Here is a 24,308-nt window from a genome sequence, read left to right on the forward strand (position 1 = left end):
GAGTTATTTCTTTCATAAGCCCAGAATTTGAAAAAGATGATCCTACATACACATTTCAGTGCCACTCCTCCTCCTATCAATATTTAAAGAGGTAAAGATTATAGGGCAAGAAGTACTTCAAGATCTAAGTGAGGTCAAGAGTTCAACAGGATTCACTAAAAACAGGTTATTTCTCTGGTAGACAAGAACACTCAGAATTCTACTGGTAGTCAAGAAAAATGACTGTGACTTTTGAAAGAAAAAAAAAAGCAATTTTTTCTTTAGGATAAAAGCAGCTTCACCTCATTTGGGCACGGAAGACAGTTCCCTAGTGGGCAGACTACTTCAGGATTATCTTCTGCAGGGCTCCTCACCCTCTCAAAGAAACACCTGAAAAGATACCAACCTCAGGTCCAACGCATGGTGGCAAACTGTGTGGTTCATTTGCCTCACGCCTGGGCGGGAGGGAAGTCCTGATATGCTGTGCTGATCCTAAACACTGCAAGTAAATATTCACATGATAAAACCTAGCACCAGTCTTAACTGCCACATTGGCTTATCTTTCTTGGTGTGGATATTCCCCCGAAAGAAGTTCTGTTCACAAACCTGAACTTGAACCAGTGTCAAGGTACTGCTGTAAGTAGCTTCAGTACTAGCTTGCTTTCCATTCCTGTAGTAGGGTTCCTGCAGACAAGTAATAAAATAACTACACTAATACCTTGACTGTCATGAGCATCACGGAAAGAAGAACTGATCTAAGCAACTCCAGTAAACTACAAAACAAGAAGCCAGCACCATGAGTGAAAAATAGTTTCAGGTTACATCTGAACCATAATCAATCCTACCTATATAGTGTCACTTAACCACACCTGCTAAAAACCAACATACAGTAGTCTAAGTGGTAATTTTTTGTTAGCCAGATGATATGTTCACCAACAGTCCTTAAAAAAGAGCACCAACATACTTGTTATTAACCCTGAATTATTTTTAGGAGGACTCCTAAGTGTCCAGTGCTGCTATTTTTTTCCACAGTCACAACTAAACATCAACACAAAACAAAATACAAAACAAAACCAAAGAAAAGTAGACGCCGCAAGATCGCTAGAGGCAAACTGCACAAGATGAATGGAGTAAGTCCACAACATGGAAGCTAGGACTGAACCAGGCAGTCTGCCATGAGGCACATGATCCGAGTTCAGCCGATAGCCCCTTTCCCAGTGGCTCAACACTGCTGCTTCATGCCAAAAGTTACCGTTGTTCAAATCTGCTGGCTCACCTGCTCTTGTGATTGCTCCCTAATCCACTACCCTCGAAAGGAGCTGCATTAATAAAGGCTTGTCATTTAACCTAAACCATCTCCTTTTGTCCGGAGTAGATTAAGGAAAGCTCACACAGAAAGCTGAAACAGGATATGGAAGGCGGTGGCAACATCTGATAGAAAGGTGGCTACAAAGAACTAAGAACAGGCTGCAGGCAATAACCTCTTTACTTGGCAAAGCCAGAGCCAGAGGATGCAAGTGCTACCCTGACCATGAGGACAGGTATACTGAAATATGGATCCTGGATCAGAAGAATAAAAACGCCCCATAAGGACTGAGCTTATCACCCAACCAGAAAAGCGGCTGGGTAAACACCACAAAGCATGAAAAACAAAGTCAACAAAACATCCCAAACCAATTAGATAAAAAGTCCACCAAGTCCAACATCCTGTCTCAGGCATTAATCCTCATGGAAAGAGTATGAGGAAAGAACACGTATATTCCCTTGTTTACATTATCAGCAGATAAGCAGCTTAGACATGTTGGATACAACCTCTGGTGCAGGGTGTAACAGTCATCACTAATGGGAACACGCTCCCTGTCTCTCCTAATACCTTTTTCAAGCCATTAGTATTCCCTATTTCTCTCTCTCAGCAACCTAGGCAACAGGGAGTGCAATAACTCAACTCTGCAAACAAGTACTTCCTTTAGTTTGTTTTGAACTTGGACATTTATTCCTCAAGGTGTAGACAGAGGACTCTCATTTTAAGAAACAGCAAATTATCTTTAGCTCCTTTGTATCACTCACGATTCACAGATGTTGGCCATCTCCTTCCAAACTGTAAGGCTTAATCCCTCTATTTGGAAGTTGTTCCATACCTCTAATCATCCTTGTTGTCCTTCCATGTTACACTTATTTCTTGGGATATATGCAATTCCAAGCATTTAAGATATGGCAGTAACATGTTTATACTGCAACTTAATGACCTACTGCTTTTGATTTATATACTTTATCAAATAATTTCTAATGTACCATTTGCTCTTTAGTAATTTTGCCTCTAATTTGCACATGCGGATCTGGGATCATTTCTTTTCCATACACAAATACACTGAGACAATCTGATCTGCCATTTTATCACTTGTCAGATCTCAATCTTTCTCCACTCCTTTCAAACATTCGAGATCAATTTCAAATTTGACTACTACAGTTCAATTTGGTCACCTCAGTATTTAGAAATGACCCGGAAAAGGGAGTGAATATTTGCAAAAGCACAGATCTTTGGCAGGATGCTTCACTGGAAATAACCCTTCACTGTGAGAACTGACCATATACTCCTAACCCAGTTTCCTGTCTTTTAACCAGTCGTAAATCTATGAAAAACATTCCTGTCTTATGAGAGTTTTGTTTCTTTAGGGGCCAGGGATAAGAGGCCTTATCAGCTTTTTTCTTTTTTCTTTTTTTTTTTTTTTTTTAAATAAACTGCACTATACAACCAAGTGGCTCAGCTACATGTACCTCCATAACTAAGGAATTAAGAAGTTTTATTATTTGTTACAATTTGACAAGCTTTCAAAAAAATCATTTTAATACTGTACCTCATTTTTGGAAAAGTAAATTTTATAGTACATGGGAATATGTAGTAGTCCTAAGTAACACCAACTTTCGGCTCATGAAACAAATATAACTGAAAAATTAATAATAATAACATAAGCAGGCCCCCATACAGCCAAGGTGCAATTTTCGTGTTATGCCAATCTAACTATAAACTGACAACAAAAGCAGTTGCCTCCCACCCCTCCAGCTGCTTCCCCTTTAGGTCTCTCGCATCAAACCTAGCAATTCTGCAACAGCACAGTAAAGCTAATCAACTTCAGACCTAACAGAAAATTAGCCTTTTTGCGTTCATTAGTTTTCTGCCAAATCAGTGAGCTGACCAGACTCACTACCCACTGACATGATCCTAAGTCCAGCTGCAAGGCAGACAGTAAGAAAAGAGTGAAAATAATCTAACTCTAGACTGCCTTTGAAAGGGGCAGTTAAATATAAAGTTGTCGAGCTCCAGAAAACAGCATCAGAAACTGAAGAACGTTCAGTACCACCCAACATAACCACATGCACTAGTAACTTGTATACCCAGTTTCAGAGAAGAAGCCAAATGAACCAAGGTGGGATCCAAGGCCCAGCTGTGTTCTCCAGGCAGGAGAGAGAGTCTCCACCTAAACTAAGGAACAGTATTTGTGGTTTTGCTGCAAAGCACAGGCAAGAATCAGAATACAAATTATAGCCTCACTGAATACAAAAATGGTCTGCAGAAAACCCCATATTTGGGGAAAAGCTTAGGAGTACATTTAGGATTTTTTATTTAAATTACCAACAAAACTGCACCCCAAAAGCAAGCGAGCAAATGAGTTCATACACGTCCAGTAGGCCCAATTTATGACAACTTCTGCAAATTGGAAGCTTCACTCTTGCGAAGCTTCTAAAGAAGGCTACTAAAACAGAATAAGTCTAAAGAGTAGACAAGACAAGAATAGAATAAACATTTCAAGAAGAGAACACACTGGATTAAGTGAAACAAGCATTCTTTATTCTTCTAGAGAATTTAAAATCTCATTTGTTATTCTATAACAGATTCAAAAATCATCAGTCCAAAGGTTTACTTATTAATGCTGATATGATTCATTAACTTATCTTTGATTCATGAAAACAAACACATTTAATAAGAACCAGATTAATGTCTATACTTTTTATTTTTCCTGAAGAGATGTTTTCTCTTACTATTCCACTTTTACCCCCCAGGAAAGACAATTTATTCTGAATTTCATTTTATCATATTACAAATGCAAAGGATGACAGGGTGGAAAGCTGACAGGTTTTTTTTTTTTTTTCCTTCCTACATTCTAGTTTTAACAACATGTGAAATAACTATTTCAGCAGTAGCCATAACACTCACTCTGACAGCTCCGTATACCTTTCAGTATCTGCTTTACAAACTGTCTGCTTTCACACCACACAAAACGAACACTTACTTGATTATTATAGGTCATGGAATACCATAACAGCCTATGTTATGGTTAAAGAGATCAAAAAGCAAAAAAACATTTTTAATGCATGCTCAGATATTTATATAGGAAGTTTATATTTTTTCGGAGACCTTAGTGAATTAACATCTCACCAGCAAGCCACAAGGAAGTACAATACACTTGCAAGTTCTGCAAAAATCAGGGTCTTCCTTTTGAATAGTACAACTGCAACTACAGCAGAAAGTAAAACTAGTTGATTGAAGCTACCATTCCTTGCTAAGGACAGGAAGGTGTGATCGGCTTGAACAGATTTTCTTTAAAAGGTTAAGCAGAGAGGGAAAGAGGGAGTTGTTCTGTCTTGCTCAGCTTAGGTGAGCCTTCCAAACTTTCTTCCCCCTGGTCCCCACAGGCCATTCGCTCTGATTTAGAGGTAGCTTGTCATCCTTTGATAGACAGAAAAGAAAACATACAATTCTGTAGACAACAATGTGAAGTTTACCTGAGCTGTCAAGAGTAACCTGGAGGGGAGTACCAAATTTCCTCTTCCTATCCCAAAAGTTTCATTACACAAATAACCCTGCTGAACTCTCACGGTGCTTTTTCAGATAAAAAGGGCAGACAGAAGGAATTCTTGACTAAACTTCTCAGCAGATCTCTCACAAGAGATTATATTCACTAAATGAAATCTACATGAGGAAACCATCTTTAATTCACTAACACAGAAATGAGGCCAAGCCACAAAGTCCTTAATAAACTTAGTTCAAAGAAACAGCCATACAAATCTACCTATATACAGACTTTCAACAGAATCCATTCACATCTCTGGAATGTAAAGCTCAAACCAGGGTTTGTCTGCACTGATAAAATGCCCTTCACGTCAAGTCTGAAAGTAAATATATAAATAGTCCAGCTAAGTATGGACTAAAAATATATACATGTATAGACGGGTCTGAAAAGCCTTTCACATCAAGTGGACATTAAAAAGAAATAAACATTAAACATAAAAACAAGGTTAGCCAGAATACTGGCATAGAATTTTACTTCTGAATTGGATGGTATACTAGACAACACAAACTAGATTAGTCATTCACTGTCAGTATCACATATACAAACTGACTTTCTGAAAAGTTATTAATTTGGTCATTATTTTGTGATATCAAGTCCATCTACACAGATACAAGACATCTTATTCTACATAAAATCATCTCCTCTCCCTTTCCCAAAATACACAGAAAGGTAACTACAAGTTTCCATCCAAAGATTCATAGCGCAATAATAAAAAGACGTTTTGCTGGTTATCACTAGCAAATGCACTCAAACAGCTCAAAGAGGTTCCCTTATTTGGTTCACAGGACAGTCTACAACAGCTATGCTGACAACTGAGAGCGCAAGACTCTGTAATACTGCATGGTACAGGGGGGCTATCTCAAGCCAGCTGTGCTATTAAACAGCTCAGCACTATGAAGGTGTATCTTCAGCATCAAAGGATCCAAACGGTACCATCCTGGATATTTGTATTCAAATATAAATTCAAAGGAATGCAAGTGAAATATAAAGCCTCAAAGAGCCGCAAGAGCCTCTCCTACCTAAGATGTGCCACAACAGCCATGAGGAGTTTACCTGCAAGATTTGAATACCTACAAATAGCTGGAAGTTTGATCTTCGGTCTTGTTCTCCTTGCCATCAGGATAAAATGATAGAGGCAGGCAATCCTGGGGGACTTGTTTTCCAGGATAAATTAGACACCAGGGCCTGGAGAGTGCTTCTTACCAGTCTGCAAAGAATTAGACTAAAAGGCAAGTGTTGCCAGATGCTGACTAAGGAAAAACTTTGCCCAGACAGACAGAAACTGACCCCACACCTTCACTGAGCACAAAGCGTGCACACACGCACACACACACACCCCCTAACCCGTAAAAATAAGCCACCTTTTATTTATGGCAAAGGAAAAGGATTCGCATTGCCTGACACTGTAATTCTCATCCTAGTTTTCCTGTGATAACTTATGTGTACAAACTTGAAACTGCTGTGCTTTTAGAAATCCTCATTTCCCACAAAGAGGAAGCAGAAATCATTGATCAATAAATGGAGCACGTGCCTTTATTTAAAATTCAGGCGTATAATCACCCAGAAAAAATGACAGCAAAGACTTTTTATATATATATATATATATATATATATATTTACACTAGCTATACAAGAAAGTCTTCAACTGCTTCAAAAATTTAATTCTATTCCCACAGTGCTAAAGAAATTCTCAAGCTTAATTAATTCTCTTTCATATTTTTTCCTCTATTCGTAAATAATTCAAACAGAACAACTGGATGACCAAGAGGTTATCGTTATACTGCCTACTATATAATATGCTACTGTAATACAAACATTGTTTCCAAAAGCAAACAGGATGAGGGGAACTGTACATTGTGATGCCTTGGAGAAGAGTACTGAGAGAAGCTAAGCAGCTTGGCACAATACATAAAAGCCAACAACCAGCGCACTTAGTAGCTCTCTTGTGCTATTGTACAGCAGAGCAAACAGCAATTCATGGGAGTAAAACAGTAAAACGAAGACAGCGAAATCACCGTCAATGCCCTCCCTTAACCTCCAAAATTATTAACAAAATTAGCTAAGAATACAGATTGACAAACGGTCTGAAGAACAGGGCTAACTTCAGAAGAAAGGTTTCATTCATGTTTTACAAAGTTGGAATGCTTGTTCTCCTCCTCAGCATAATTTCTGAGAAGAGGACATTTTCCAAAATTTTTAATTTTGGAAACTTTCCACTCCCTTTTATAAATGAGAGAACAAAGTCAGCTTTCACAGACAGCAGGTGGTCAAATGACTTCTTTAAATAAAGAGTTAATGCTGAAAGAAATTCTCCTTCAAATTTATGCATATTCATGAATTTCAAGGTTAGATTCCACACTGTTTTTACAGCCATACCTCGGACTCAGAGATAAAGTAAGCCTAACCTGTAGAGCAATTTTGCTGTAAAACAGATTTACATACACAAATTTGTCCATGTTTTATCCACAACACCTTCTCTTATTACATGTCTACTTAAATTACGAGGGCAGCATTCGAGCTCAATGGAGAGTTTATCTCATTACTCACAGAGTCTACAGAAGAAAGGAGGGGGGAGGTGGAAATCTAACTTTCATTTTACAGCTGAGAACATGGCAGCCTTACCTGACCACTTCACCTGAGCACCTGCAAAGCCAGACTCGCCAGAGATTTGACATTTGCAGTTACATCCGACTCTGCAGCCGGTAACGCAGCTGGAATTATTGACAGCGTGGGGAGTAGCGGCAAATACGCTGCAAAGGGCTGCGAAAGGGCACAGCCTCTGTAAGAGTCATGCAGATCACTGCAAATGATCCAAATCCGACCTACACTGGAGGTCTAATTTTAGGATTACAAGCTTTGACAACATCTCTTTAAAAATAACAAATTCCTTCGCCTATGGCTAGGTCAAGTGTCATCGACAGTACTACCTTCATTTCGCGCAGCAGATCTCAGTTTATTTTTCACCCATAAGACAACAAGTACCGGAAACGTAATGAATAACAGAATATTGCAGAATTACAAAACAGCATAACGTCAGAGCATTACGCACTGAAACAGAAATTCTAAATGCAAATTAATCCAACACTGCAGTGAAAATTTCTACCCACACTCTCAAAAGGTATTTGCTCTCCAGGGATTACCTACTTGAATGAAAGCACTTCATCTTTTATTCTGACAGAGAAAGAAAAAAAAAAAAAAAAGGAAAAAAAATCACCCAAAGCATGCCTTAACAAAAAGGCAATAACTCAAAATAAATTCAGTTTACCATGCATATTTGAGTAGTATTTTCAACTGAATTAAAGACAGTAGGAGACATTTCTCTCCTTCTGTATTCTCATTTTGGAATAGAGGAAGATACCTAATATTCTTGCCAGAGGATGCGTCTTAGGATCTTGCAGTGATTAGCACAGTCCAGCCTTGTCGCTTAGGCTGCTTACTGGGTGACGGGCGGCAGCCAAAGGCAGAAGCCATTCTGTCTTCTCCCACCAACTCAGAGCTCTGACACATCAGCTCGAACGCAGGCTTGGTGTATTGCTTTTTTCAACAATTGACCAGTGCAAGGACACTCAAATTGGTACACAATATAGAGGCCTAATTTAAGAAAATACCTATTCACTAATCAGGCACCTTATGAGCAACTCAGTGCTTTTATGCATTCCACACGACCACCACTTTGGCAGTGTGGTGCTCTTGTACACAGCAACTTGGAAGATATTAGTCCATTCAGTGATCTATTTCTGTTGACCTTAACCATCCTGAAATGCACACATTTTCTCCAGTTTCTCCTAGACTTCTGTTTCAGGATGGACCAATTCAACAGGCTACTCCGGGGGAGGGGGGAGAATATAATCTTAAATTGCTTAGGCAGAAAAGAAAAACAAACAAAAAACAGACCACTGTAAATCAAGGTACTTCACTTCTCACCAGCATCACTTTGTTTCTCTTGGGAAGCCATCTAGATTTATATGCTAGCTATTAAGCTGAGCTTTAGAGGGGCTGACATAGATACACATGCAAATAATACAATCTAAAAACCTGTAAGACCACAAAATGTTATTTATGGCCACCAAGTCACCAGGTTTTCTTATGCAATCACAACTTAAAATTCAACTGACAAGAACAACTGCATGCATATACAACTTATGTTCATGTATGAGACCTGGTATTTTGGGAAGCTATCTGCTACTTAAAATTACTCAATGATTTCACCAATTAATTTCAGTTCTCAATTTATTACTGTGAAACAGACAACATAATTATGAACAGTTTCTCCTATCCACCTACACACCACAGACATGCAACCACATTAATAAATTCAATAGGCCAGAGGCAATCATGACAACGATTAAGGAAAAACATCAGTTTAACTCTCCATGTTACTACTGCTTGGGCTGGAAGCTGAAAGGCTAATTAATACTTCTACTGTATAACATGAATTTCTAATGACAAGGACTGTTCAAGGAAGATATCTATTCCTACACCCAGAATAGTACTATCTTTTTCAGTTAAAATTATTAGCTATACAGTCTGCTAACACAAGCTATAAGCCTGCAAAGAAACAGGCAAATGATTTAGTAATCTACCTACACTCACGAATGCTTATTCCCAGCACAAAAGTTCTCCAGTTCCACCACTCACAGCTACCATACTTACACACTCATCTTGAGAAGTCGATGCATGGTCTTAATTCAACTATAGCATAACTGGTAACAATCAACACAAGGTTAGTTTAACCCTCATAAATTAAGCTATGTGTAGTTCTATACTTATGACTAATTTAGTCATTATAAAATTCTTAAGCAGGAAATACATGTCTTAAACTCCTCTATGCACTCTGCTGTAGGAACATTTTGGCCAAAATCAAGGGTTTACGTCAGGCATTTAGGATCACAGATAAATACACAGGGGCTGTGGGTGCTGGAAGACAAATGAATTTGAGAAAGACAGAGTAAAAAAGCTGGTGTTATACCCAACTGCGTAGCTTTCCTATATCTGTGGCTTCACCTATGGAAGTATGCAATCCAGAAGCACTAATTCCTTTTAGTTAATTCTCTAGCTTTTTTAACACATCATTACTTCAATAAAAAAAAAATCCATCTTTTTTTGTTAAAAGAAAAAACTGTAAATATAGAGAAACTGAACGAAGAAGACATTACAGTTGCTTAAACTAATGCACAGATATAACATACTGTCCTTGTTAACAAGCAGTACCAAATGCAGCATAAGGGCTATATTTAGAACAAATGACTACATTTTAATGTAGTAACAAAAAAAAAAAAGTTGGGTTAGTTACTGGTTAACAACCAAATTAAAAAAAACAAAAAAACAAAAATCAAGGTTTCCTTTCTCCAAGTTTAAACTGAGATTAAAACCAATTATTTAAAAGAACGCACCTTGGCATTACCTAGGCCAGAGGATGAGGGGAAGGATGGGGAGATACAGAGTCTGGCTCCACTATTCTACAGTCAAGCTCAGGGAGAAACTGAGGCTGCAGTTTCATGTTACTCTTTATTCCCAGCTACCTGAGGGCTGCTGCTGAAAGCAGCGGTCAGACTCCTGCCTGCTCTGCCCCTTGTGTCAGATCTAGAGATAGGCTGAATCAGTGCGGTGAGCTGATCTGACGCACTGATCACACGTACAAAGACAGATAGCCGGGTTTTCTGACAGATCGGGTCACCAAACCAACTCATCCCAAAGTCACTTGAATTACTAAATCCACCACAAGGATAGTAACATTAATTTCAACAACAATCTATAGCTACATTTCCTCAGACAAAATATAAAGCTGCATCTTGAAAGCACACACTGGTGGTAAAGTTAAAGATGATGGTTTAACGCCAGGATTTGTCTTCAACAGGTAACAGTGTAAAAGCAGTGAATAGTGCTCTCTTTACCGGCAAATTTCCTTTCACTGCCTAGCTCCTAGTAACAGCAAGATCCAAATTCATTTCCTTCCATGTTGTAGACAGCAACAGGAAAAAGAACAAAATTTTGTCCTCTTTCAGAACTGGGCTGTCTTAAAATCTTGGTCCCACCCTTCTTACACATATTTCAGCTATTTGCCCAGTAACACTTGCTGTTCATCTTTCCCTTTTATTCCTCCACATCTTTACCTTTTTATACTGTAAACAGACCTAGAGTCTCCAAAATCTTTTTCAATCAACTCGGCCTCTTTTCTCTCTTCCTAACAGAGCCACCTAACTTACCTACCACTACTATCATAGCCAGAAAAACAATTCCATCCAAAGAAGTGGGCCTGTCTGGATAGAAAGTGCAGCTAGAGGAGGGGGCACAGCAGCACCCTTCAGCAGCAGTCTGGATTTCGACTGGGTTATATTTACGATGAAACAGCACTCAAAAATACTGCTAGTCACTTTGGTCTACTTGTGTGCTGTCCTAGTTCCTGATTTGAACTACATTCTTAAGTACGTCTTTGATGGAAGTGAATCACTAGAAGATGAGAAAGATTAGTCCACTTGATAATGACTTCTACATTTTTTCCCCACATCATGCTACACAGAACATTCTGATTGCTTCATTCAGGCATTAATAACAATCACCCCAATTCCGAAATGCAAAGGTTTGTTATAAGTTTTATTAATATTCTGTTGGGTTTTTTGAGTTAAAATTCTGACTTCAAGATACCAGTGAATCCCACGTTTTCCTGTGCGGATGTGCACCAATTTTGAACAGTCAGCATAACAATTCCAGAAGTCTTCCGAATCTATCCTTCAGCAGTAACATTCTACCTACTCTCTTATCTATTCTGGACATTTAGATGGAAAATTATTTGAGTGGGAGTTAGCTTGCTCTTCTCAAAGATGATGACAAAGACTTGTTACTAAAAAGCATCTGTGCCTGTTCCATTACTAAAGGTCATTTTCTTCCAGCCAGCTCTTGTAGAGAACATGTTATATCCTCTTAGCTTTGAAGCTCTACACCCCAGCAAATGTGTACATGTTCTCAGGACTCCATATATCCCATGAGGAGTCCAAAAGGTAGAGGGCAAAACCCATCACATGTCAAAACTCAAGCCTCAGATATTTCTGATGCAGCTGATTATAGCTAGAGACAGGTTTAAAAAAAAAAAAAAAAAAAAAAAAAAAAAGTAAGTAAATCTACTGTGTAATACAACTACTGCCTATATCTCCCATAGCTGGCTGGTATCCCTGCACTGTTGCCTATTCTTTTAACCACTATTTTAATCCAAGTTATTAAAAATATTCTCTCTTTAGATCTATAAACAGAACAAAAAAGTGACTTAAAAACTCACCCACTCCGTTTTTCTATCCCCCCCCAGAGCATTCCATCTAGTCCAAATGCACAGAAGAAATTCTAGCCCATTAACATCCATCAGCTAACAGAAGGGTAATGAATTCATCAATACTGCTAAAACGCGTGGGTACAGTATCATGCTGAATCATTTAGTAACCACATTTTGAGCAAGAAGAACTCAAACAACCCGCCTTACACTGTCAGCAACCCTTTTCCTGAAGGAGGAAAAATGAATGTATTAAGACCACCCTCAATTTTGTTATCCCTCTTGACGATGATAGCAGTGTCTCTGCACACCAGTATTTCCATGCCAATCAAATCCCTGTCTGCCGCTACTTCTCTCTGGACATCAGCTTTGTTAGCAGGGTCATCACCAGTACGCTTGCAAGAAGCGTTCGTTGTTTGTTTTCCTGCAAAGGGTATATGGACCTGGCCTTCCCCTGCTTGTTAATGTCCAAAACAGACAATCAGTCTTAACATCAAGTTTTCATTTTGTGAACAAAAAAACATTGTTCCCTCAATATCAGGCTATTGCAAATTGTAACAGTGCCATAGATTTGGCTCAGTTTTGTCTTTGTTATCTATTTACAAAGCTATGGAGGGACCATATTCTTCCTCCAGCAAGAAGTCTTTTCTTCCCACTAGTGATAAGTTCTGAATTAAGAACAGCTAAAAGTGATCACAATTAGGAAACCACAGAAAAATTGCCATCTTAAGAGAAAACACATTATGGACAAACATGAAAGCATAATTAGCAAAATAAGTAAGATCACCTGTGGCTGTGACTACAGGCACACAAGAATATCAAATGGTAAATGGTGAGGAAAGGAATATTATTATTACTGAGTAAAACAGTATTAAGTTCCTTTCACTGTTAAGTGAGCAGTAAAAGGCATTTATTCTTTAGTTTTATGTTATGATAAACTTCCAAATATTTTTTAAAAGAATTATATAAAAGAAACAAATCTCTGAAGTGCAGAGTAGAAACTGCTCTGCTGCTTCTGCTTCGTTCAGGTGTGCCAAGTCTGGCTTTCTCCGCTCCGCAGTTTTTAAAATGACAGTAAATATATTTCACTTGTGTTCACACTTTCAGTTAAAAATGGTATCTACTCTAATTAACTCCAAGAATAAGAAGGTTTTTGTTAAGGTAGCCTTTACAAAACTAGCACGATCAATTCAACATTCAATAACTTAGCTTCCTTAATATAAATAAAGTCTTAGAATACATACAGTTACACATGTGTCTACATATCCTTAACTCCCACGGCTTAATTCAATTAATACTATTAAATCTTTAATGCTTCGCTTCAAAGGCTTTTTTTTTAATTTTTAATAGGTCTCATAGGTTATCATGAATGTTTTAAGTCTTTCTACTATATTTTAAATAAACCTCTCTTTTCTTTCCACTTTGATGTCTGCCTTTTTGACAACCCTATATTCTCTGAAGCTCCTGGAACTTTGTTTTCCGTGAAATGATGACATTACAAACGCAAAAAGATACGTTAATCACAGAGCTGTAATCAGAGATTTTTTTTTCCTCTCACATGCCCTCTGGCCTGGGAGTTGGCAATAGAACTGCTTTAATCAAAACAATGTAGCAACCCGTAAGCAGAAAGCATGTAATAAGTGAGGGAGGGGACTTTCATTTGCATCTGTTTAGCATGTAAGAACGAGGAGGTACTTAATTCTTTTTTACTCTGGTTTCCCATGAAAGGAAAAGATGCAAAAGTCACTGCAGTTTATGAAAAAAATTAAAATGGCAGTTGTAATAAAACACAAGCTGAGCTTCGTGGAACATAAGTCTTGTGGCATTTAAAAACACACTGGCTTCACATGTTTCAGCAGCACTGGATATATCTTTAATTCTAAAAGCTACCCTGTACCAGCAGCATTACCATTATAAATTCAATGATCTAAAATGACAATTTATGTATACGCATACCTATATACACATACATATGTAATTTACCAGTTCTGCTACACGGTAAAAGTTCCAGTGTGAATATCTTGTACTGAGAGCAAGGCAACTTATTCCACTACGTTGCTCTCCTTCCCTTACGTATGGCATACCGGGCCTCTGCGAGTCTCCAGCTCAGCACTGCAGCATTCACAGCGGGCAACCGCGAGTGCCCACACAGTCCGACTGCGGCATCCCAGTGCAGCCCAGCACTGCCTCAGGATCCCCACCCACCTTCGACTGCTCAATCTCTGAACTCCAAATTTGTAGGAGAAAAAGCAGCAGAGTAAGTTCTGACAGCCTTTAAGGACTTTCTGTAAACTGTAAACCAGAAGAAAAAAAACAAAAAAAAAAAACACAAAAAAGCAGACTTCCCTCCTTTTAAGCTTATTTTTCTTTTAAAAAAGAAAAACTTCATAAGAAAAAGAAAATCTGCATTTCCTGGGAAAGCAATAGGCCCTACAGTATTGTATATGCTATCCAAGCAGACCAGAAAGAGATTAAAACTCTGGCTCTGCCCCAAAGGATCCAGACATCGTTTTGTGCCTGTAAGTACATAACAAAAACACCTCTAAATTCAGGATGCTTGAGCATGTTTCTTTCATTTACATCTGGAAAAAGCTAACAATACTAAAATACAACATGCCATATTCAGCATAAACTATATGACCAATCCCAAATCCATAGATTTCTCACATGTCTGAAGTAAAGTACTTGCTTACATACTTCACTTGATCTAGGCCACAAACTGCAGAACAAAAGCAAACAAACAAACAAAAAAATCAAAAAGCGTATTAAAAATAGTATAATGAAGACAACCTACAGAACTCTCCTATTCTTCACATCTTCAAAATGTCAGCAGCTTGCAATCTAAGTACAGGATTACCATCATGCAGAATACTTCTCATTATTACACATCTTAAGTTACACAACACATTCTGCCTTTTAAAGCATAAGTAAATACTCTCTTGAAGGCACCATATATTCATATTTTAGTGAAATTAAAAATATGCAGATACTATTAGCTGGAAGACAGACACAAAAACATCAATTATACTATTCAGTGTGCTTAAACTTGCCAGCTAGGCGAATGGAGAATATTCACTAGGTAGTTGAATATTTAAAAAAAAAAAACAAACAAAAAAAACTTTCTGTTCTCTCCCAATGTTTCACAACAAGGTGAGTGATTTGGAAATTTAAAATGCAACACTGAAGTAGTTTTACAGACAAAAAAAAAGAAAAGAAAAGAAAAAAACACACACACTTCCTATCCTTCAATGATATACCTCAGTGCTTCTCTGCAATAAAGCAGTTAAAAATGATTTTGATCCATCACAAAAGCATTTATTACATCAGTTCCTCTAAAATAGTAGTTCTGAAGAACAATAAAATCATTCATAAAAGTTCCTGTAATTTACTTCCTTATTTAATCTTTAGAAGAAAACCAGTAAACACACAAAAACAAATATCTTTCACAGAAGAGTCACCCAGGTATCAGTCATTCATAATCCTCAGAAAGCAGCTGTTTTGCTCCAGACGTATAAAAACCATGGGTTGCATAATTATAGTCCAGCACAATGACCGTCTTCCTGTTCTCCTGAGTAGCATGTAGAAATTTCTGCATTAAGAATACACAGGAGAAAACTACAGAGATTCTCAAAAACTGCAAATAAACTATTAAATATTGATTTCTAAGTGGTATTTGCATGTTTCTAATAAGAGAAATACTTGGTGTCACCTGTAGTATTTATCTAAAAACTTTCTAACAGAAGCATTATCTTTACTTTCTGAGACATGTTCTCCAAAGACGGTAGACAAAAGTTTAACTTATATGAACTTTGCTAAAAAGCAGCAAAAAAAAAAAAAAAAAAAAAACACCCAACCCCCATCACTAATAAGAATTTCAAGCCTTTTTAAAAAAAGTCACTACAAGAAGCATAGTATTACAAGAAGCAATTCTAAAACAATGCGGTAAGCCAGTAAGGGCTCTGAAGGAAAACATTTCATTAGATAATAGAACAGATGCAAGTCTTACGCTTCCAAATGATTACTATACAGAGAAATTTTTTTCAAATGATGAAATACCTGAGCAGAAGCATTATAAAGATTTACCAGATCTTCCCTGAATCTGAATATTGACATATATGCAAGACTCAGATTTTTCTCTAAACAGACATTCCTACTCAGCTTCCAGCAACATCGAAAGCCGGTTAAGTGTTTCGCTGATTAATTAAATAACTGAATAATTAAAAACATTTAAGTTCTGTTTTTCAAATAATTATTCCAGTGCTTTCCTTTACATATACCACATGACAGAATACATTCTACTTGGCCATCGATCAGAGAATGGACAGGCATATTAAAACAGTTCTATTTAGAATTGAAGGATGAGGCTTAATTAACAACGTTAAATTTTTGCTGATTTTATAGGGTTAGAGAATGGGCTGGCTTGAACATCTCTGCCTTATTACTGTTGCCACAAGCCTCGTCCCTGTCCAAACAGAGTTGAAAGTTAGCGGAAAGGCAGCTGCAGCAGCAATTGGGTCAACAGAATCAACTGAAGAAATCCTCACCGCTTCAAATGCGGCGATTCTGAAAACAAAATCAGGAGAAGGGCAGAACCAAAATACCGCTTGGTGCCAGTTAACCCAGTTAGTAACACACGACCAGCCACCCGAGTGCAGACTTTCCACCTACAGAAAAACGTTTGGGAGAGCCTTTCATGCCTGTGTCTCAAGGGAGGAAACTGTCTTCTAAAACACTATTTTTTGCCTTTACTTAAGAAATATTGGAACTGCATAAATCAACTATTTTAGTGTTTTTGTCCACTAGGTCCTACAAACAAATTTGTTAACTGTACAACCCTTACACCAGTGAGCAATTACTCATGCAATTAGTCCCACTGAAGTCAGTAGAACAGCTTGAGAAAGTAATTGCTTGCCAACCTAAGGGTTGCACAATCAGGAAAAAAAAATGTAACACTACAAAAACACAGAGGGGGATAAATTGCATCTGACAAAAACTACAATCAAGAAATGGCTGGTGACAGATTGTTATTTAAGTGCAAGGAAGTGATTTAAACAGCCAGGAGCAGTCGTAATAAGATTATACGATTCGTTATTAAGATTCTTAAAATGTCTTTGTTCTAGTAAAGCTATGAAAAGACTACTGCCCTTGTAAAAGTTCAGAAAACTACAAAATTGATGTTATGTCTAGAAATTAATACTATTTCAAGTTGAGAAAAAAAAAACTAAAAGAACATCCCTGACATCATTAGCACCTCTGTCACCCACGCTGACATTTTAAACTAACACAGATACAACATACATTGTAGTATTTCTAAGTGGAAAAACCCAACCAAGCAGAACGGACCCAACAAACAAAAGTAGAAAGCTCGCTCTACTTGGATTTCTGCTTTTTAAATAATGATAACTAACAGTTTCATTTTAGAAGGCATTACATTATGTAAGTGACATCTGGAGAACTGCAGAAAGTCTCTATAAGGTTATACTGCAATGAGATTACTTCCAATGTTTGGCTGGAAAATTTCTTTAGAGAGAGCAACAGATGTGCTATTTTATCCACTACCCTCAGACTCCACTGTCTATCTTTAAGTAGCCCCTTTTAGAATGACAGACCCAAAAGACTGACCCTGATTTTAACTACTGCTATATTGAACATCATACAAGGCAAACTAGCCTTCCAATTTCTGTCTTGAAGAATAGACATAACAAAATATCTCCAGGTGAGGCACCTGGCATGTTTTTAATCTAAGAAGGTGCTTTGAACTGTCAAAAAAGGTTAGTGTTAGTTAATTTTTAACAATATTGCTAAGTGCTGCATTATAAGCATAAAAAAGTAAATGATTCCCAGATTAATATTTTATTGCAAGGGATAAGAACAGAACTTTTTATTAAAAAAAGAACATCCATTGAAACGTTGGGTCTGAATGCTGAAGGTGATCAAATCTAAACAAGGGAAACATATGTGACCCCACTGAAGAGGGGGAACAGGACTGCAATCCAAGTAAGCGCTAGACCTGTAGGTATCTATTTTAAAATACGAGGTAATTATGAGGGCAAGATAGTAGGAGGAAGTAGCGAGAAGTCTAAAACAAAGACAAAAGACAGTTTTTGTACCATTTCCATGGAACCAGATTGCATTCAAATGTTCTCCCTTCTGGCTCACCATCCAAAACTATTCTACCTTTCATGCTTTGCAAATTTAGTATTATACAGTTACATGATGGAAGGATCAGCATCTGTAGACAACATCAGTAAAACAGTACTTGGAGGAAAGACAGGAGCAGGCAACAATGTAAGAGGGAACTGCGTAATATCAGAAGTCTCATACAGGAATTCAGACTAATTATTTTAAGCAGTTCAAGGAACTATATTCCTAACCCTGAAAGGAGAAATATTACTCAAAAATAAATTGCTTGCATCAGGACAACAAAACATACTGAGGTTCAGATTCCTTAGAACTCTACCCAGTTACCTCCACCATAAAGCAAAGATAAGGAGAACCAATAAAGCAGAGATGTAGTCAGTCCTGGGCTGGGACTGGTTTTACCCAGTCATACCGTGAGAGCCAGCTGCATTCATACTGCCAGTGGGGACCTGTTCACGCCTAAGCTACTCCCCACCCTGTGCTCATATTACCCCACCTGGAAAGAGAGTTGGCTTTTTCAAGTCAGAGTGCAAGCCAAGACATAGGCAGTGTGAACAATCCAGGTTTGACCTTGAGCATAAGTTCAAGCCATTAGTTGGAGGCATTTATGCTAACAGCCCTGGGTGACGTGAAAACAGATATACACACTATTAACAATTAAAGCAACCAGGTATTGGTTCTGAGATCAATTTTTGTAACAATACCGAAAAAGACCAAGCTAAGAATTATCTAATATATACAGAAGAAAAGCATTTCAGTAAACATATGATGAAAGCAAGAATTTTCAAAGTAATATTTCCATATAAAAATGGATAATATGGAAGTATAAAGCAAATTCTGGTAAACATTTCCAGCTGCCAGTAACATTGCAAACTGAAAACATTGAAGAGTTCTTAATTTTCTGCTTAGTATAACCTTTCACACAAACTTAGATATCTGATATTTACATGCATTTAACTTCATGTGGTAACTCTGACCATACATGCTACAGTTTGAAGGAACTCAATCTCCATAATTTTAGCTACCCTCTCTTTAAAAACTGCCTACAATTTACTTACAAAACACAACTTAGAACTATTTATTCCAACTGTTTTGCCTTTATCCGTAGTTTAGAATATTGCCAGAAAACCAACCGAAACCCAAATCTGAAAATCAAAGCCAAAGCTGTATGTGCAAAACGAAAAATAAGTAATACCAGCTTTTGTGTAACCTTCTGCCTCCTGCATCACTAGCTGAGGCTCAGAGGCTGAACTTCTATAACCAGCTAGTTCCAGATGCATCCTCAATCTTTATGATCTCCAATTTACTTACTGCAGTACACAAGCATTTTACATGTCATCATCCTACCCCCCGCCATGGAACAGGAAAGCAATCACATACCAGCCACCAAAACTGATTAATCCTGGCAGTTTTTTAATGGTACTATTCAGCATATCCTGGTATGCAACCAAATCGAAGTATAGCAATGCTAGTGGGCCTACAATTAGACCTAGGAGGTTTTATTCTGGAGGACAGCATACACGTTGTTCTCCTCCACAGTGTCTCATGCTTTCTTAATGAGCAGCCAGGCTACTGAAATGCACAAAAAAATGCTGCTCTTTGAAGCACTTAAGACAGCAGGATACTAGTACATTTCAATACTTTCCCTGCATAGATCAGAGAAAAGCAAAGTGGAAAAAGAACATTACAGACATTCATACAAACCAGACACCTCTCATTTTCTATTAGCAAGATCCCAAGAGACAATTTAGCTCTCTGCAAATATGGCACTGGAAGACTGGAAAGTTGTTTCCTGAGTACCAGCCATTCGATAAAGATTTTACACTAACTTGTACTCTGGACCAGGTAAAACTGATAGCCCCCATTAAAAGCCTTGATATTTGTTTCCCCATCCTCGGTATGAGATCCAATAAAAGTAGGATCATGAATATCGTAAACTATTCTGTAATATATTGCTCTTAAAAGAGATGAAAATGTAGTGATTTCTCTATAAGAAAAATCCCACAAATTTCTGTCTCAAAATAAGGACGATCAGCGTTTTCATGAAGCAACAAATTAGGCCTTTGGCATCTCACAGCAGCAATCCAAGATTTGAGGCTTCTTAAAAGCTCTAAGTTTTAAAGCAATCAAATGGCTGACAGCTGGGATGAAATTAGCATGATTAACCAGTTATGTAAATAACCATGTGGTCAGTACAAGCAGAATTCATTTATGTTCACTCCATTATGCAGTGCTGTTGTACTGGACATCAGATGTTTGTCAACTGTTCATTAAAAGTGACTGCAAGAATAATAGATGTGAAAAACAACACGAGCGTTACCACCCGAACTACCCGACAGTCAAGTCTCAAAGATCTATTCTCCTCTTAGGACAAGACCACCAGTTAACTTCCAGATAGGACTCTTTCTCAAATATTATCCAAAGCTAATTAGCTTCTACCTAGGGACTATTTTTCTTTATTTTCTTTTTCAAAGAGCAAAGGTCCATCTTTTAAGTATCTTATATCTCACTTCTTAAAGGCAGACATTTGTTTTCATTTGTCAGTATATGCAAGTCACTTAAGAGAATATAATCAATCTTGTCCTAAATGCTACTGTGTAGCAGAAATGTCATCACACTGGGATGATGCTGCATAGCTACTTTATGACATCAAGCAAGTCACAGTAAGCAGGAGGAAGTCCAGCTTCCTGAAGTAGAACTTGTAGTCAGCTCAACCTTATCACAGGTCATCTTCAGGAATGCATATCCACGGTTAATTTGTAATGGATCATTTTTGGTAACATTCCATATATTAAATATTTAACTATATTATCTTTGAAAGTATATCTACCTAGTTTATCATTACCTCAAGTTTATATAACAAAATTTATCAAAAGTTTTGATTTTTTCCACAATAAAACACTATTTATGAGTTTGTTTTAAAATAACGTATCTGAGAATCAGCCAAGGCAAGCAAATTTAGCAGTACTTTCTAATGTGTTTTACTTTGTTGAAGATATCATTACAAGATTATTTTTTTAATTAACATCTTTTACATCACAACAGTCCAATTTTCTGTGACCTTGTCTTGCACAAAACACATCAACACAGAATTATGCAAGAGCTCCACATTACCATAAAATATGTATTTCAGTAGAGAGAATAATAAAACTGAATCTTGTGGTTTGAATTGCCATTTGAACCCCTAAAGTCGTTCTCCGCAGTCTGCGATGCCCACAACATGCCTCCACAGTCAGAATAAGTATTTTAAGTCTCCTGATGAAAACGTGTAATTCAGGATGTTTTCTTAGAATATTAACAAAAAGAAACACATCCAATTCATGTAAGATTTAAATATAACTAAGCTTGCCAGCTGTGACCACGCCACACACAAAAAAAAAGGAAGGAAAAGGGAAGAAAAAAAAAAAAAGCATTACACACCCTTGATACAACCAAGTAAAAACTGAGATTAAATAAATTTTATCGATACGCCTTATGACTTTAAAATAGGAAACTTTCATTGTTGCTAGCCTGTGATAATTCTTGTTTAAATATACTTTATAATAATAGAAACAATTAACACACACACACACAAAACCCACACTGCCAACCCAAAACCAATCTGTAGCATCAGATGTATTGTAGGTAAGGCTTAAAAAAAGAAAAAGAGGACAAAAAATAAAAACCAAATTGAAAAATAAAAACCCACAGTACTCCACACCTTCCAAACAGACTATATTGATTTAAAAAAAAAGAAGAAGAGAGGAGGAAGAAAAGCAACTGAGGTTACTAACGGGGGGGAGGTGACTGATAGAGCCCCTCTAGTGAACAAAACGCATCTTTCAAAGCTCCTTTTCAGAAGTTGACGGGAATTTCGCCCAATCTGGGGCAGGCCAGCGACATCCACCCCCGAGCCAGGTGCCTTCCAGAGAGGCAGCTGCCTCTGCGCAGCGATGCCAAGGTAGGCCAAAACTTTAGTTTGCAGGCTCGCAAGGAAAACCCTCCCGGCGGTTTTTAATCGTTACCAGAAGATACGTTAGGGCGCAAGGCGCACGCTGCGAGCGCACGCTCTTCCCGGCAATGCCGACTCCGGCGGATCCTGGAAATGCCTCCTGCTCCCGGCGCCTCGCAGCCGGGGCTGCCATGATGGGGGATAACTGTTGCTATCGGCCTAATGGAGACAACAAAGGCCACCCCGGCCCCCCGCGGGGGCTGCCCCGCCGCCGCCGCCGCCACCACCGCCCCCGCAGCGCCCCCCGGGCGGCGGCGCCCCCGCAGCGCCCCCCCCACCTGCCCCGGCCCAACGGCCCCAACGGTCCCAACGGCCGCGCGCGCGGCCGGGCCCTGCCCCCCCCCCCCCCCGGCGGCGCGCGCGGGGCCCTTCCCGCGCCCACCCCGCACCCCGCTGCTGAGGGGAGAGGGGGGGAGGCTCTTCCGCCGTCCTCTCCCCCCCCCCGCCCTCCCCGCGGCGGCTCTCCCGGACTGACCTGGCGCTGCGTGCGGGGAGCGCCGAGCAGGGCGCGGGAGGAGAGGGGACGGGGAAGGAGAAGGCGCCGAGGAGGGGGATGTCTCGGTCCCCAGCCGCCGCCGCCTCTGGCTGGGTTTGACACCCACACGCACCATCCAACATGGCGGCGGCCGGGGGGAGGCGGCGGAGGAGGCGGAACCGGCGGCGGCGCGCGCGCCCCCGAGGCGCGGCGCCGGCCCGGGCGCGGCCGAGCCTGCGCGCGACGGGCGGGGCGGGGGGGGAGGGAGAGCGGCCGCGGCCTCCGCCGGCCCCGCCGAGCCCGTCGCGGCCTCCTTCCCCACCCGCGCCCCGCTCACCTCCTCGCGCCGCGGGGAAGAGCCACCGGGCCGCCGCCGCCACCCCGAAACGCCGCTGGTGCCCCCCAGGCCTCGCCGTGCCGCCGGCCACTCGCCTTCCCGGCCTCATCCGGGGCGAGGCCCGCCGCTGACCCAAATCCGCCCGCTGCACCTTCGCGCCAGTTCCTATTTATAAGGGCAGATATTTCCTTTCGCGGGGCGGCCCCACGTCACCAACGCGGCCGGCTTTGGCGGCAGCGCTGGGCTTCCCCGGCGCCGGTACCTGGCTTTCCCCGAAAGACGTACTGGGGGACTCCCGCGCTGGCTGCCCGGCGCTGCCCGAGCTCCCAGTGCCCGCCTCGGCCCTGGGCTGGGGGGGATTCGCCGGGGGGCTGTGCCGGGGCCGCCCGCGTGCGTATTGAGGCCAACAACACGGAGGGCGGCTTTGGGATGAGCTCCCCGCTGCCTTCCCCGGCAGTGGACACGTCCACCGGTGCCCGAGCCGGGCTGGGAAGTGAGGCCTGTGGCACAAGTAAGAAATCAGACAAAACCGGCCCCCCAGGTAGGCCCAGCCCTGCTGGAGCCTGCTGGGTGAGAGGCCCGTGTTTTGGGAACGGAAGGTCGGAGGAGCTATTTCTGGATGCCGCAGGCGTGCAAGGACAGCCCGGCTCTTATCGCTGCGCCGTGTGAATGAGATACGCTGGGTCTCGGGCGGGCTTTGCCAGCTCATGGGGCACATCTGGGAAAGGCAGCCTGGGCTGCCAGGGCGGTCCGGGTCACGGGTTTGGAGGTGTGTTGGGGAGCTGATCACAACATTTCACTGGAGAGAAGCAGCAGGAAAACACAGAAAGGCTTTGGAAAGCAGAAGGAAGCCCACCTCCTCGTTTATTTTTCAAAGTGGAAAAGTTACTTGGGTTGGGGAAGTCCTGCACTACAGAAGGAGGTACTGTCCTCCAAAGGGCATGGCCCAAGGTGGGTTACGAGGCCCCTGGATGACTCATGTCATTTGAAACAGCCTGTTTGAAGCTGTGCACTATTTTGTTTGCTATTCTCTTCCCTCCATCCCCCATGCCTCTCCTGATGCTGGGTTAGTCAATACAAAATAATGGCATTTACGCATCTGGGGACTCTTCAGAATCACAGTAGGGAGCTTATGTTAATGGAGCTGCAGTGAGAGACCTTTCTGGTCACTGCACTTGATTATTGTACGGGGAGCTCACAGGAGAACTGCACGAGGCACATCTGCAGTCATCTAGATATGAACTGAACAGAGGGAGCCAGGCAGTCTGGGCGGG

At 40.3% G+C, this 24,308-nt stretch overlaps 1 protein-coding gene across 4 annotated transcripts in view; it reads right to left on the reverse strand.

Annotated features, from left to right (window-relative positions):
• The window catches only part of EPN2 (epsin 2), a 49,910-nt gene extending 27,009 nt beyond the window's left edge, over positions 1–22,901 (reverse strand). For 2 of the 4 annotated variants that reach the window (XM_064520081.1, XM_064520080.1), the window contains exon 1: positions 22,698–22,901. The gene's annotated coding sequence lies outside the window, so the exon portion shown is untranslated. Of the gene's footprint in view, positions 1–22,235; positions 22,349–22,697 lie in introns of those variants that run through there. The other 2 variants (XM_064520078.1, XM_064520079.1) reach the window with 2 other exon arrangements.
• Positions 22,902–24,308: the final 1,407 nt, after the last annotated feature.

Source organism: Dromaius novaehollandiae, chromosome 14 (assembly GCF_036370855.1).
Source record: "Dromaius novaehollandiae isolate bDroNov1 chromosome 14, bDroNov1.hap1, whole genome shotgun sequence".
Taxonomy (NCBI): domain Eukaryota; kingdom Metazoa; phylum Chordata; class Aves; order Casuariiformes; family Dromaiidae; genus Dromaius; species Dromaius novaehollandiae.